This window comes from Myotis nattereri (genome assembly GCF_964212035.1).
Source record: "Myotis nattereri genome assembly, chromosome: 10".
Classification (NCBI taxonomy): Eukaryota; Metazoa; Chordata; class Mammalia; order Chiroptera; family Vespertilionidae; genus Myotis; species Myotis nattereri.
Window position 1 is genome coordinate 8,705,783 of NC_138085.1, and position 16,216 is coordinate 8,721,998.

A 16,216-nucleotide genomic window follows, 5' to 3' on the forward strand; every position below is an offset into this window, starting at 1 on the left:
GGCGCGGTCGCCCGTGGGGCAGGAAGCCGGTGTGGGTGCAGAAGGCAATTGGGGCGTCCCAAGCTGGGGCGGGGGGGGGGGTGGGCGGGGGGTTGCTCCAGGTCCACCCACACCGGTAGCCTGGGGTCATCCAAGGGTCGCCGCTTCCTCCTGCCCACGCCTATGGGGCGTGTAGGCAGCGGCGCCTGGTCCTCCCCAATTCCCACCCCCCCCCCCCCAACCTGCCGCTCTGCCCAGGGCCTGAGGACTACCAGAGCCAGGCTTGTGGGCACTGCCGAACCCCAGAACCTCTCTGCGCACCCCGGGTGCAGGGACCCAGGGCACAGGGACTGGGCACCAACACCCGCATCGGGGCCTTGGGCGGGGCTCCCGCCGGATTGGTCGCGGCCTGGATAGGATACTTTGTTGCGACTGCACCTTCTGCGCTGCCGGTTGGCCACTTCCTTGGCACCTCCTCCCTGGAGGTGCAGGCTGAGCACGTGCGCGCCAGGCAAGCACGGAAGCAGGGGAGGGGGGGCGGGGGGGGATAGGGGGGGTTCCCCAGTGGCACCCAAGTACACCCGTTAGAGCAGCGCTAGTGGCCTCCGCGGGGAGCATCAATGGAAAGGTACTGGGCTTCGGCCACCACCTGGGGAGTGGAGGGGTCAGGGCGCCCGACAGCCACCTTCCATCCCTCCGTCCAGCCCAGGGCGGGGTCCTCGCCGTGTCCGCAGGAGCCCAGCCCGTATCCTCTTTTCCGTGGCGCAGGCTCTGGACGGAACCGGGTCCTGAGCTGAACTCTCCCTGCCCCGCCCTGTCCATGTCCTGGAGCCTCGGCTCCCGCAGGGACTCGGGTTCCAGCGCCTCCCGCCCGTAGTGGCGGGGAGAATTGCGGGCGTAGAGGAGAGAGAGCGCCCGCGGGGTGCGGAGCCTGGGGCGCTGAGGGGGGCTGAGCGCCGGCCTCGGGGGAAGTTCAGCCGCATCTGATAGACGCGTAGCTGCCCGAAGGCTCTGCCCGGTAACTCACACGGAGTCCGGTCCACAGGAAGCGGTACTTTTGTTGTGCCCAGATTTCAAGGTTCCCAGGACCCCCAGGGAGCCCGTCAGTCCGATGCAAAAGCAAAGAGTCCTTCATTTCGAACTACTTCGGCTCCCCACCACACTCACCGATACAAAATGGTAAGCCCAGTGGCCAAAAGAGAGCGAGGCCTGATGGGATTGTGGGTTTTATAGTAAGGGCAGGGGAGGGGACTGTGGGCCCCGCCGATTGGCCAGGCGCGAGTCGGGTCTTGTTACACAGGATGTGGTCATCTCTCTGGCGCACACGTCCCTTGACTGTCATTGGTTAGTTTAAAGAAATCCTGGGCGTGGCCAGCAGGGGCCTGGGCTTCCGGGAAGAAGGCACTCTCCTGAGCACATGGCGGCCGCCCCAAAACTGGAGGACCCAGGGCAAGATGGAGGGCGCAGTCCTAGCCCCCCCCCAGGACGAGCTGAGCCCGGGCTCCAGGGGCCAGTCCGGTTGCTGGGGGTCCAGCAGATCGACCAGTTCCAGCCCAGACAGGAAGTCCACGTCCTCCATCTCGTTTCCAGGGGGCGCCGGTGATCGCCTCCTCCTCCATCTCCTCGGGCGAGGGCACATGCCCCGCCCTGCCGCCGCTGTTGCGGCCGGGGGCGGCGGGCGGGTGGCAGCCTGAGCCGGGCTCCCGCCGTGGGCTGGGGAGTCGGTGCCCGAAGCCGCCAGCAGCGTGGTCAGGCCCCGCGATGACTCGCCCTTTCACTTTCTCTTTTAATCAGGCACAGCCTTGGGAGTCGGGTCTTCTCTCTGAAAAGCAGCCACTAGCAAGTTGCCTGAACGTCCACGGGTGGAGCCGTCTGAGCGGGTGGAGGCCCCTTTTCCATGGGATGCTGTGCAGGGCCAGCGTCGGCGCCAGGAAATGTCTGTCGGTCCGGGATAAGCATTCTCCACACGTAAAAATAGGCGTCTCTATGCATAGCTATGTATGAAAAAGAAAAACTCACAAAGCCTTCAAGCCCACTTGCTGTAGCTTATATGTTTGGGGGGACACACAGAGTGGGCTTTGGGGTGCAGTGGATGAGTGCTCTTTGCTCGGGAACTGAAGCCAGCCTGGTGGGGCCCCCTCAGTGCCTCGGCCTGTGTCCTCAGTGCCACTGCCCGCAGCTCTAGCGGCCCAGGGAGGCCAGGTCCACCCCTTTTTACTTTCTTCAATGTCTGTGACTAGGGCAACCTTTAACTCCTAGTGCTTTCCAAATGATGAGTTTGAGGTTTTGGGTTTTTCCCCCCAAAATCACAATACTTACAACTGGATGGTACTAGTCCTGTTCCCGCAGGCCCCATGGCCCCTCTTACACGAATGGAAATGGTGTTGTTGTGCCCAGATTTCAAGGTTCCCAGGACCCCAAGAGAGCCCGTCAGTCTGATGCAAAAGCAAAGAGTCCTTCATTTCGAACTAGTTAGGCTCCCCGACCACACTCACCGATGCAACGGTGGCCCAGTGGCCAAGAGCTACTTGCATTCTTAGTGCAGCTGGCTGAATGGGCGGCAGGAGGAGCTTCAGATCGAAACCAAGGAACTGCAAACCTCACTGAATGACAGGCAAATGGAGGTTAACTGCTTGCATTCTTAGTGCAATTGGCTGAATGGGCAGTAGGAGGAGCTTCAGATCTACACCCAGGAACTGCAAACCTCACTGAATGACAGGCAAATGGAGGTTAACTGCTTACATTCTCAGTGCAACTGGCTAAGAGAGGAAGAGAAGGAGCTCGAGACCCACACCACGGGGGTGCAAACTGCCCAAAAGGGCACAGAGCTGGTGGTAAAGTGCTGGCCTGACCAGTGCAATTGGCTGAGGGAGAAGCAGGAGGAGCTGCAGATCTACACCCAGGAAGTGCAAACCTCATTGAATGACAGGCAAATGGAGGTGGTCTGCTGGAAGGCCCAGTTCAAGGGGCTCAAAGAGCATCAGGAGGAGCTACAGATCTACACCCGGGAACTGCAAACCTCACTGAATGACAGGCAAATGGAGGTTAACTGCTTGCGTTCTTAGTGCAACTGGCTAATAGAGGAAGAATTTGAGCTGGAACCCACACCAAGAAGTGGAAACTGCCCAGAAAGCCACACAGCTGGAGGTAAAGTGTTTGTCTGCCCAGTGCAATTGGCTGAGCAAGGAGCAGGAGAAGCTGCAGAAGTACACCCAGGAACTGCAAACCTCATTGAATGACAGGCAAATGGAGGTTAACTGCTTGCACTCTAAGTGCAACTGGCTGAATGGGCAGCAGGATGAGCTACAGATCCACACCAAGGAACTGCAAACCTCATTGAATGACAGGCAAATGGAGATGGTCTGCTGGAAGGCCCAGTTCAAGGGGCTCAAAGAGCAGCAGGAGGAGCTACAGATCTACACCCGGGAACTGCAAACCTCACTGAATGACAGGCAATTGGAGGTTACTGCTTGCATTCGTAGTGCAACTGGCTGAATGGGCAGCAGCAGGACCTTCAGATCAACACCAAGGAACTGCAAAACACATTGAATGACAGGCAAATGGATGTTAGCTGCTTACATTCTTAGTGCAACTTGCTAATAGAGGAAGAGAAGGAGCTTCAGAGCCACACCAAGGGGGTGCAAATTGCCCTGAAGGGCACACAGCTGGCGGTAAAGTGCTGGCCTGCCCAGTGCAATTGGCTGAGGGAGAAGCAGGAGCAGCAGATCTACACCCAAGAACTGCAAACCTCAGTGAATGACAGGCAAATGGAGGTTAACTGCTTGCATTCTTAGTGCAACTGGCTAATAGAGGAAGAGTTTGAGCTGGAGACCCACACCAAGGGGGTGCAAACTGCCCTGAAAGGCACACAGCTGGAGGTAAGGTGTTTGTCTGCCCAGTGCAATTGGCTGAGCAAGGAGCAGGAGGAGTTGCAGATGTACACCCAGGAACAGCAAACCTCATTGAATGACAGGCAAATGGAGGTTAACTGCTTGCATTCTAAGTGCAACTGGCTGAATGGGCAGCAGGATGAGCTTCAGATCTACACCCAGCAACTGCAAACCTCTTTGAATGACAGACAAAAGGAGGTGATCCGCTGGCAGGCCCAGGTATAAGGGGTTGAATTGGCAGCAGCAGGAAATACAGATCCACACCCAGGAACTACAAACCTCACTGAATGACAGGCAAATGGAGGTTAACTGCTTGCATTCTTAGTGCAACTAGCTGAATGGGCAGCAGGAGGAGCTTCAGATCTACACCCAGGAACTGCAAACCTCACTGATTGACAGGCAAATGGAGGTTAACTGCTTACATTCTTAGTGCAACTGGCTGAGAGAGGTAGAGAAGGAGCTCAAGACACACACCAAGGGGGTGCAAACTGCCCTGAAGGGCACACAGCTGGCGGTAAAGTGCTGGCCTGCCCAGTGCAATTGGCTGAGGTTGAAGCAGGAGGAGCTGCAGATCTACACCCAGGAATTGCAAACCTCACTGAATGACAGGTAAATGTTAAATCTCCTGGGAGTCCATGTTCCATTGGCTGAATGGGCAGCAGAAGGAGCTGCAGATCTACACCCAGGAACTTGAAAACTCTCTGAATGACAGGCAAATGGAGGTGATCTGCCAGTACGCCCAGTTCAAGGGCCTGAATGGGCATCAGGAGCAGCTGCAGATATAAACCCAGGAACTGAAAAACTCACTGAATGATCGGCAAATGGAGGTCATCCGCTGGCAGTCCCAGTTCAAGGGGCTGAATGGGCAAAAGGAGGAGCTGCAGATCTACACACAGGAACTGCAAACCTCACTGAATGACAGGCAAATGGAGGTTAATTGCTTGCATTGTTAGTGCAACTGGCTGAATGGGCAGCAAGATGAGCTACAGATCTATACTCAGGAACTGCTAACCTCATTGAATGACGGGATAATGGAGGTGATCCGCTGGCAAGCCCAGTTCATGGGGCTGAATGGGCAGCAGGAGTACCTTCAGATCTACACCCAGGAACTGCAAATCTCATTGAATATCAGGCAAATGGAGGTTAACTGCTTGCATTCTTAATGCAACTGGCTGAATGGTCAACAGCGGGAGCTGCAGATCTACACTCAGGAACTGCAAACCTCATTGTGTGACAGGCAAATGGAGGTGATCTGCTGGAAGGCCCAGTTCAAGGGGCTGAATGAGCAGCAGAAGGAGCTACAGATCTACACCCAGGAACTTCCAACCTCAATGAATGACAGACAAAAGGAAGATAACTGCTTGCATTCTTAGTGCAGCTGGCTAAAAGAGGAAGAGTTGGAGCTGGAGACCCACATCAAGGGGGTGCAAACTGGCCTGAAAGGCACACAGCTGGACGTAAAATGTTTGTCTGCCCAGTGCAATTGGCTGAGCGAGGAGCAGGAGGAGCTGCAGATCTATACCCAGGAACTGCAAACCTCATTGAATGACAGGCAAATGGAGGTGATCCTCTGGCAAGCCCAGTTCAAGGGTTGAATGGGCAGCAGGAGGAGCTGCAGATCTACACCCAGGAACTGCAAACCTCACTGAATGACAGGCAAAGGGACGTGATCTCCTGGGAGTCCCAGTTCAATTGGCTGTTTGGGCAGCAGAAGGAGATGCAGATCTACACTGAGGAACTTCACACCTCTTTGAATGACAGGCAAATGGAGGTGGTCTGCTGGAAGGCCCAGTTCAAGGGGCTCCAAGGGCTTCAGGAGGAACTACAGATCTACACCCAGGAACTGCAAACCTCATTGAATGACAGGCAAATGGAGGTTAACTGCTTACATTATTAGTGCAACTGGCTAAGAGAGGAAGAGTAGGAGCTCAAGACCCACACCAAGGGGGTGCAAACTGCCCTGACGGGCACACAGCTGGCGGTAATGTGCTGGCCTGCCCAGTGCAATTGGCTGAGGGAGAAGCAGGAGGAGCTGCAGATCTACACCCAGGAACTGCAAACCTCATTGAATGCCACAGAAAAAGAGGTTAACTGCTTGCATTCTTAGTGCAGGTGACTAAGAGAGGAAGAGTTGGAGTTGGAGACCCACACCAAGGGGGTGCAAACTGCCCTGAAAGGCACACAGCTGGACGTAAAGTGTTTGTCTGCCCCGTGCAATTGGCTGAGCGAGGAGCAGGAGGAGCTGCCAATCTACACCCAGGAACTGCAAACCTCATTGAATGACAGGCAAATGGAGGTGATCTGCTGGCAGGCCCACTTCAAGGACTTGAATGGGCAGAAGGTGGAGCTGCAGATCTACACCCAGGAACTGCAAACCTCACTGAATGACAGGCAAATGGAAGTGATCTCCTGGGATTCCCAGTTCAATTGGCTGAATGGGCAGCAGGAGGAGCTGCAGATCTACACCCAGGAACCGCAAACCTCATTGAATGACAGGCAAATGGAGGTGATCCGCTGTCAGGCCTTGTTCAGGGGGCTGAATGGGCAGCAGGAGGAGCTGCAGAAACACAGCAAAGGGTCCAAACCTCCCTTAACTACAAGAATCTAGAGGTGAACCTCTGGCATGCCCTGTACTAGGGACTGAAAGGGGAGCAGGAGGAGCTACAGAGCTACAGGAAAAAGCTGCAAACCTCCCTGAAAGGCACACAGCTAGAAGTAAACGGCTGGCCTGCCCAGTGCAACTGCCTGAGGGAGGAGCAGGAGCAGCTGCAGATCTACACCAAGGAACTGCAAACCTCATCTAATGACAGTCAAATGGAGGTTTACTGCTGGCAGGCCCATTTCAAAGGCCTGACAGGAAGCACTAAGAGCTCTAGACCCACACCAAGGAGGTGTAAACCTTCCTGAACAACAAGAAGCCAGAGGCTAACTGCTGGCAGGCCTTGTAGGAGGGACTGAAGAGGGAGCAGGAAGAGCTGCAGACCCACAAGAAGCTGCAAACATCTCTGAAGTACATACAGGTGGAGGAGAACTGCTGGCCCGCCCAGTGAATCTGTCTAAGGAGGAGCAGGAAGAGCTGCAGATCTATACCAAGAAACTGCAAATCTCATTGAAAGACAGTCAGCTGGAGGTGAACCGCTGGCAGGCCCAGTTCAAAGGGCTGAAGGGACAGCAGGACTGGCTGCAGACCCACAACAAGGAAGTGCAAACCTTCCTGAATAACAGGAAGCTAGATGTGAACTGCTGGCAGGCCCTGTACTAGGGACTGAAGGAGTAGCAGGAGGAGTTGCAGACCCACACCAAGGAGGTGAAAACCTACCTGAACTATGCAAAGGTAGAAGTGAACCATTGGCAGGCCCTGTACAAGGGACTGAAGGGGGAGCAGTAGGAGCTGCAGACCCACACCAAGAAGCTTCAAATATCTATGAACTACACACAGCTGGAGGTTAACTGCTGGCCCACCAGGTGCAACTGGCTGAGGGAGGAGCAGGAAGAGCTGCAGATCTACACCAAGGAGCTGCAAACCTCATTGAATAACAGGCAAATGGAGATTAACTGCTTGCATGACCAGTGCAACTGGCTGGGAGAGGAACAGTAGGAACTGCAGACCCACACCAAGGAGGTGCAAACCTCCCTGAAAGGCACACACTTTGAGGTAAACTGCTGGCCTGCCCAGTGCAATTGGCTGAGGGAGGAGCAGGAGGAGCTGCAGATCTATAACGAGGTACTGCAAACCTCATTGAATGACAGGCAGCTGAAGGTCAACCTCTGACAGGCCCTATACGAGGGACTTTCGGGAGAGCAGGAAAAGATTCAGACCCACACCAAGGAGGAGCAAACCTCTCTGAACTACACGAAACTAGAGGTGAACCACTGGCCCGCCCAGTGCCATTGGCTGAGAGAAGAGCAGGAGATGCAGATCTATAACAAGAAACTGCAAACCTCATTGAATGACAGGCAAATGGAGGTGAACCGCTGACAGGCCCAGTTCAAGGGGCTGAAGGGGCAACAGGAGGAGCTGCAGACCCACTCTAAGGAGGTGCAAACCTCCCTGAAGGACAGGAAGCTAGAGGAGAACCGCTGGCAGACCTTGTACAAGGGACTGAAGAGGGAGCAGGAGGAGCTGCACACCCACTGCAAGGAGGTGCAACCATCCCTGAACAGCAGGAAGCTAGAAGTAAACCACTGGCAGGCCCCGGACAAGGGACTGAGGGGGCAGCAGGAGGAGCTGCAGACCCTCAACAAGAAGATGCTTACCTCTGTGAAGGACACACAGCCAGAGGTGAACTGCTAGCAAACCCTGTGCAACTGGCCGAAGGAGGAACAGGAGTAGCTGCAGATCTACACCACGGAGCTACAAACCTCCCTGAATGACAGCAGCAGGAGGGGAACTGCTGGCAGTCCCAGTTTAAAGGGCTGAAGAGGCAGCAGCAGGAGCTGCAGACGCACAAAAAAGAGGTGCTATCCTCCCTGTATGAAACAAAGCTGGAGGTGAACCGCGGGCAGGCCCAATGAAACTGGCTGAGGGAGAAACATGAGGACCTGCAGATCTACACCACGGAGCTGCAAACCTCCCTATATGACAGGCAGCTTGAGGTGAACCCCGCTGGCAGGCCCTGTACAAGGGACAGAGGGGCGAGCAGGAAGAGCTTCAGACCCACAGCAATTGGCTGCAAACCTCTCTGAACGAAACATAGCTGGAGGTGAACTGCGGGCACACCCAGTTCAAAGGGCATGAGGGACAGCAAAACAGGAGCTGCAGACCCACACCAAGGAGGTGGTAACCTCCCTGAATAACACTAAGCTAGAGGTGAACCACTGGCCGGCCCTGTACTAGGGACTAAAGGGTGAGCAGGAGGAGCTGCAGACCCATACCAAGGAGGTTGAAACCTCTCTGAAGGACACACAGCTGGAGGTGAACCACTGGCACACCCCGTATGAGGGACTGAAGGGGGAGCAAGAGGAGCCTTTGCCACTTTAGGACTCAGGCACAGCTTCTCGGGGTCTGGTCTCTCTCACTTCTGCGGTGGTGGGGTGTGCAAAGCAGGTTTAGATGTTTCTGCTGCCTGATACATGGGGAAGGTTGGCACCCCCAGAGAACTGAGGCCCACTGGAAGAGTAGCTATAAATCATTTCGTTCCATGCTGCACTCTGCTTCTGGACACTTGTCCATCCTGCCTTTCCCCAGGTCTGTCAGGACCCAACTCACATGGCACCTCTCATTCCCCCTCATGGTGTGGTTCAGCTGACAAGTGTCTTTGATCACTTCTGGGGGCCCCGTGAGAACAGAAGTGCACAGGCCTGTCCTGCAGGACTAGCCTTGGGGTGGGGGACAGGCCAGCTTAGTGTTGCCTCATAGTACGCACTCTGGGTGCCCAGCATCTGACTCAGTGCGTGGGACAGAGTGGAGTTGAAGTCCTACTCAGAGGGGGCAATTCCAGCTGGGTCTTAAAGGCTGGTTAGGAGTTGGTTGTAAGGGTGAAGGGGCAGGCTGTGTAATGGGAGCTCAGGGTCTGGGATTATGGTGATACTGGTGAGTATCACCAGTGGTGGGTAGACCGGCTGGAACACTAGTTCAGAATGCTGGGGGCAGTGGCCAAAGAGGGAGAGCTGGGCCTTCTTCCTGCATGAAGCCCCTCCATGTGCTCCAGCTCACATCGTTGAGACTAGTCGGGGCTCCTTAACCACGCGGGCTCCATAAGGATGGGGTGCAGGCTGCTGAGGGCAGTGGAGAGACACAGGTCTGGAGTTCTCCATCCTGAGTTCAAGCCCAGCTTCACCCCTAGCTGGCTTTGTGACTTGGGGCTCATTCCTTAATTGACCCAAGTCAGCCTCTTTGTGTGTAGGAAGGGACTGTCCCTGCCTCCCTCTGGGGGCTGTTGTGAAGAGTGAATGTGGCAGAGACAGAGAGCACCTAGTGCAGGGCCGGGGACAGGCAGCGAGGGGGCTGCCAGGTGAAGCCAGAGTCACTGACCAAACCCTTCCCGCTGCCAGGCTTTGACCAGAACCATGTCCACTGGTGGTAGGTGCATGGTTTCCCCTCTACCGAGAATCTGCGGTTCAGGCCCGTGCGGGGAAATGAACACTTGGATAAGCAGGAGCTACTGGCCCATCTCCCAGGTGTTAGAACCCATGAGTGGGGCAAGCCTTGGAAAACTGCTCCCCAAGAGAAACAGACATATCAGCGTGTATCGGTGCTCGCAAACTGTGAGGGCATTCAGGGGAGACTCAGCCCCCTAAGACATGAGTGGTGCTGGGAGGACTCTGGAGGGGAGGACCAGGGATGAGGGGAATGAGCTGAATGGCTTCCCTGTGTGTGCTGGGCACTGGGACAGGAGTAAGTGCAGTGGACTCCTCCTGTGTGTGTGTGTGTGGGGGGGGGGGGGGCAGGCAGTGAGGGCCCAGCCATTGTGTTCCACACTCAGCATGTGCCTGACACACAGAGGCCATAGTACTTGTTGTGTCTTACAGACCCCTCATTTCCAGGAAACTGCTGAGAGTAGGTGTGTGAAATGTTCAAATAGGAACTGCGTATTGAACAAGAGCTCCTCTGAATATTGTTCCAGAACCCAGATCAGTGGAGTGACTGTGAGAGGCCTAGCCTCAGCCCTCAAACCCAGAACAGACTCTCAGCCCCACCCCTTCCTTATTAAGGAAAGGGGCTCAGGCAAGTCTCATACCTGTCAGCAGGTGCACTCTTCCAACCACCTGAAGCTGTACGTGCCAGACAGCCTTCCCGAATTTAAATAGTGTCTTGCTTCGGGGATTTTTCCATCTGCCTGGCCTAATGGAGAAGGGTAGGGGCTCAAAAGCGGAGATAGGACTTCCCACTGCAGCAGCGTCATCCCTAGGTTGTTGGTTTGGTTCCAGGTGCCTGGAAGAGCCATCATGATGACCAGGGGCCTTAACCTCATTGCTTTCATGTGTGTTCTTGCTGACCAGGAGCTGACTGAAAACAATTACACTTCAATGGACACCAAGGGCCATCTCCAGGAGCAGCTGACGGTCGCTTGGTCCCAGGTCAATAAGCTGTATGAGCTTGAGGAGGAGAACGTGCAACTGAAATCAAAGCTGCGCCGCCTACATTTGGTAGGACAGGCTATTGTTCCCAAGTGTAACATAGATGGGGGCAGTTTTCGGTTCACATTGTGCCCTTCTCTGATGTTCAGCTACTGGGTCGGTGCTGCCGCCGGCACAGTGACTCGCTGATGGCGGAGAGTCGCTTGCTAAGCTCAATGGCTTGAGTGGGCACCACTGAAGGCTCCATCACAGAGAGGCCCTGATGCTGTGTTGCTTTCCTGTGAGGATAGAGGGATTGGGCCTCTTTTGCGAAAAGGGTCTCCCCTGGCGTTTATGATGTGGGTTGAGCTGTGATGTGTGAGTCCCTATGGCCTTTCCAAGGCGTTAGGCCTGCTAAGGGACCACAGAGCTGCCGTCAACATAGCACTTGCTCTAAAGCCCTGCGCTGTACATCACTTCGTTCAGACACCACTCAGATTTTGGGTGTCTTCATCCCCCAGGTCACTGGGTCAACATACCTTCTAGTGGTTGTAAGTCTCACAGCTGGGCTATTTGTTGGAGTCATTTCTGTGCAGCTGTGTTTTGGGAAGTGAGCAGGGGCATGGAGGTCCTTCATCCTGGCGGAATGACGACAGATGCATGCGGGCTGGGGCCTGTCCAGAGCGTGCCCCAGTCCGCATCCTCACACCCCCCCTTCCTGCACATTCAGGCCCAGGACACAGACCAGAAACACCTTGAGGAGCTGCAGGAAAAGAACTTGGCCCTCAAAACTGCACAGGGGCAGAATGTGGAGGAGTCTGCCCACCTGTGCTGGGAGCTGGAGCAGCTGTCAGAGGGTAGGCAGCAGCCGCTGGTGCCGTGGAGGCAGCCTGATTGAAGACAATTATACTTTAATGGACACTAAGGGCCTTCTCCAGGGGGAGCTGACTATTTGGCTTCTCCCTCATGAGGAAGCTGAGCCCTTGGCTCTGAAACTCATGTGTCAGCCCAAGAAAATAGGGTTTTACTCAAGGGCCATTTGGAACTTTTTCATTGCAATTCTCCCCAAGAACATGAAGGGCCTGGCAGCCTTGAAGTCAGGACATGAAATGCACATGAAGTGTTGCCAGATTTCTTTGTGAAATGAGCGCTCTTTCCTCTCTCCCCTCAGATGGACCTGGATCAGAGGAGAGAACTGGACAGCAACTTCACAGAGAGGGATGGGGTAGGGCTGGCGCCACCTGGGTGCAGAGCTGGCTTGGATGGGGGACATAACCACTAGCCAGAAAGTGACTGTGCTGGCAGCCCACCCAGACCTGGGAGGCTGTTCTCTCCATCCATGCAGGGAGCGGGCAGAACGGCCAACATGGAGGGCTGAGCCATGCAGTCTCTGTGCAGTTACTCTACGCTGCTGCTGGGCCGGAGGCGGTCCTAGACCATCTGTCAATAAACGGGAAGGCTGTGCTCCAATGACCCTTTACTGGTGGACATTGTCCTTTGGATTCTATAGAGTTTTTTTTTAATGTCATTCTTTAAAAAATTTGTTTTTAATCATTTAAAAATGTAAAGACTTATTAGCTCACAGGCCATACAAAAGCGAGTGGCAAGTCCTAGCTAGCTTGGCTCAGTGGTTAGAGCGCCAGCCCATGGACTGTAGGATCTCGGTTCAATTTCCAAGCACTGTTTCCCATCTTGAAATGGTTTCATTACAAGTAAAAATTACTTAGTGAGCTACATTTCACTTCACTCAGTGTGTAGCTTGATATGCTATTGGAGCAGCAACAACCACTAGAGTAGCTGTTAACATTCAAAATCACTAGAGATAGAAAGAGCATTGCATTGGTAGCAACTGGAATAATTCAAAACAACTCCCCCCAACTAAACTCTTCCTTAATCTTTTCCCTTCCTCAGTGATCCCAGAATTTAACTCACCAGTCAAACTCATCTTAGCCAATGGTCCCACTGGCACAGGACGGTACAGAAACAAGGTACACACCCTTGGTTCTACTGGAAGAGCCATAGTTCACTGACACCACTGGAGCAACCTATAATTAAAATTAAAACCATTGTCAAAATTTTTAGAAAAAAGATAAAGAATGCCATCTATAGGTGAGTATCTCAGAAGGAGGCATGCTGTGTAAGAGGGACCCATGCAAAGATGTGGCCGAATCACCCAAAGGTGCTCATTCTCATGTGAACACACTTGCTCTGAGGGGAAACACATTCCTTTCATTACTATTTGCTGTGAATGGAAACCAGCCGGTCTATATACCAAGACAGCACTCCCCAGGTATCCAAAAAGGGAAACCCAAATGTCTAAGTGAATTTTACGTTTTACTTCATTTTAATCAATATACATTTAATCTTATAAAGTTATGTGTGGTTGAAGGGCTGCTGTGGCTCAGTGGTTGAGCATCCACCCATGATCCAGGAGGTCACAGTCGGACTCCTAGTCAGGGAACATGCCTGGGTTGCAGGCTTGATAAACCATAGAGGCTGTGCAGGGGGTAGCCAATCAATGATTCTCATCATTGAGGTTTCTATCTCTCTCAATTCCACTCTGTGAAATCAATAAAAACATATTTTTAAAAACTTGTATGTGGCTAATATTGACTGTATTGGACAGAATAGATTAAGATACTAGGAAACAGTTGTGAAACAGTCATCCCTGAATCTCAGGACACCTTTGCTCCACAAGTCCGCAAAGAAGACATGGACAGGCCGTAAGTGTTCACAGTAAAAAAAGGAAGCTTACCATCCGACACGTCCCCACAACCCTTCCCCTCACCACCTCCTCCTGGACTGAGGCACCTCCTTCAGGAGCAGTTTGACACTAAACTGCCCCATGTTCCTTGAAATTCGGCCTGTTCTGCCCAAGGGTTCACGCAAGAGTCTCATAGTTGATTTCTGAGACACTATTTTCCTCCCTGATATAAAACACAATAGTGAAGAGAGGGGTTTTTCCTCTCCTTGAAGCTGGGAGATTAGCCTGAAATCACTGAGCAGCTGAATTCAAAACTGAATCCACCGAACTGTGGACTTGATATTTTGTGAGAAAAACAAATTAACAAGTTACTGTTAGTTTCATCACTATTCTTCTGCTTATAATTCTTAGCTTCCACACTGAATGAGATCCTTAAAACTCCTGAGGGTGGACAAGGTTGTAGCATTTCATGGTATTGCAAAACAACAACAACAAACACGAAAACAAAAACAAAAAACTATGGGCGCAGAGAGCAGGACAGGGGACAGATGGGAGTTTCCTGAAAGAACACAAGACTTAAAACGACTCACGAGGGAAACGTTGGGACACAGGGCATGGCACAACTCAAATGCAGATACATAATAAAGTTCTAGGGGTTGCAAAGTCATGGGATTAGGGGTACACAATTCAGGCCACAGTACATGTAATGTCCCCAGCTAGAGATGGACGCCCACTGCTGGGGGAAGGACGAGCACGTGTAAAATTTGAATGGCTGCAGGCAGATTCCAAACCCAAAGGGCTGTGGCAGGGACGTTGCCAACAGCAGTTTCTGATGATGGCTGCTGCCTTGCTCCCAGCCTGGACCTGGAAATCTCACTCATTGAAATTTTCACCTGGCCGACGTCAAGGTGTCCAACTCAAACACAGTGTTCCGCCCCTGGCAATTGCCTCATGGGGACACTGAGGCACCTGTCACTTTACACCCATCACCTGGATCAGCTCCTCCCCGAGTCCTCTGGTCAGATTGCTGCCCCGTGATCGCCTTTCTCCCATCTGCAGTCTCCAGGCATTTGCCACCTTGCGGAATCTGCCATCCCCATAATGAGGGTCTTACAATGCCCTTTAATGTAAAAGGATAAAACATAACTTTCTCTTTTGAAGTCAAAGGCTTTCACAGGCCATATCTACCGTGTACACTGTTCCCACGCTGGGGAGGGACAAGGTCCCCACACCCTCTCCACCCATGTCCGTAGCAGGGAAGTCTCTGGCACCTGAGAGGGGATGGCATGCGGGACAGCACCCAGTTCTGACCTGCATGCCCGTGAGCAGGCATCTGATATTTCCTAAGCCTGTGTGTTCTCATCTCTGTAACGAGGACCTTTCTCTGGGACTCACAGGGCCCGGGCTCTCATATACACTATCACTACAAGGAGGGTTGTGGATCCTCAGCTAAAGGGAAGGGGGCCGTGAGGGGGGAAAGGTGCCGAGAAGGTGGCAATTGTATGAACATGTACGGAACTTCAGTGGCACTTTGAAGGCCTAGAACCTCCTCCAGCCGGGGCACTCCTGTCCCTCCTCTTGCACACGTCCCAGTGGGGTTGGGACCTCCCGACTGAGCGCCGAACCTCCATCCTTGTGGGATTCACGGTCATGCCGCTGACATGGACATCCTTCCTTCTCCCACCCAGTGTGCAGCTGAGCGAACTGGTAACCTGCATGAGTCCTGCAGGATGCAGGCCCTCCAGGAAGGCACCTCGGAGAAGGTGGCCATGTCCATGGTGCCAGCTTTCCCGGGGGGAATCGTCCCCCACGTCTCCACGCTGGCCTGCTCCAGAGCCCAACGGTTCCTGGACGAGCTTCTATCTAGGTGAGCACACACTCGTGACTCTGCCCACTGCTAGCTGTGAGGCATGAAAACGTCACCACATCTTCCCGTCTCAGGATGCTCCTCTGAAAAGTGGGCTGCTGTGGGGGGAACCTCATAGCACTGCTGTGGGGACAAGCCAGGGCAGGTCTCACCTGCTCCCTGGCTCTGCAGACAGGGAAGCTGGATGTGCGGCGCTTATTGGTGGCAACTCTTTCACTCTGTCCCACGGAAAGAACTATGACACACCCATCAGCGGCCTGTGGCATCGGAGGTTGGAAAAGCACATGCAAAGCAACCTGTTAAGCAGTGTGAGATTTCACCTAGCCGGTCCTGGTCCTTGGTGTAGCCACACTGGGGATTTCTGGGGAGAGCACGGGCCCAGGCCCACTCAGATGTATGGCATGCTTCTGGTTGGAGTTTCTTTACTCGACAATGTGCACGCACTTTTGGAGACACTTAGCCTGACTCAAGGAATGAAGCAGACACAATCCCTGGGCCTCAGTTCAGGGGAAAGAGTCCAGCAGTCACGCTCTCCATCATTTGCAGGTCGTGTCCACCATCCATCAGGGCTGATGCAATCAGAGTGATTTTTCCATCTGGAGGCACACATGCTTACAATGACCGCGCTGACACACCGCAGGACCAAGTCATAAAGTGAGTGGTCTCCGGGTCCAGAAAGAGGGCCCCCAGAGTCAGCATCATGGGGACTGTGGTGGGTGGGGGGTGGAGAGTGCCTGGCAGAACACTAATCTTATACATCATCTGATTCCCAAGAAA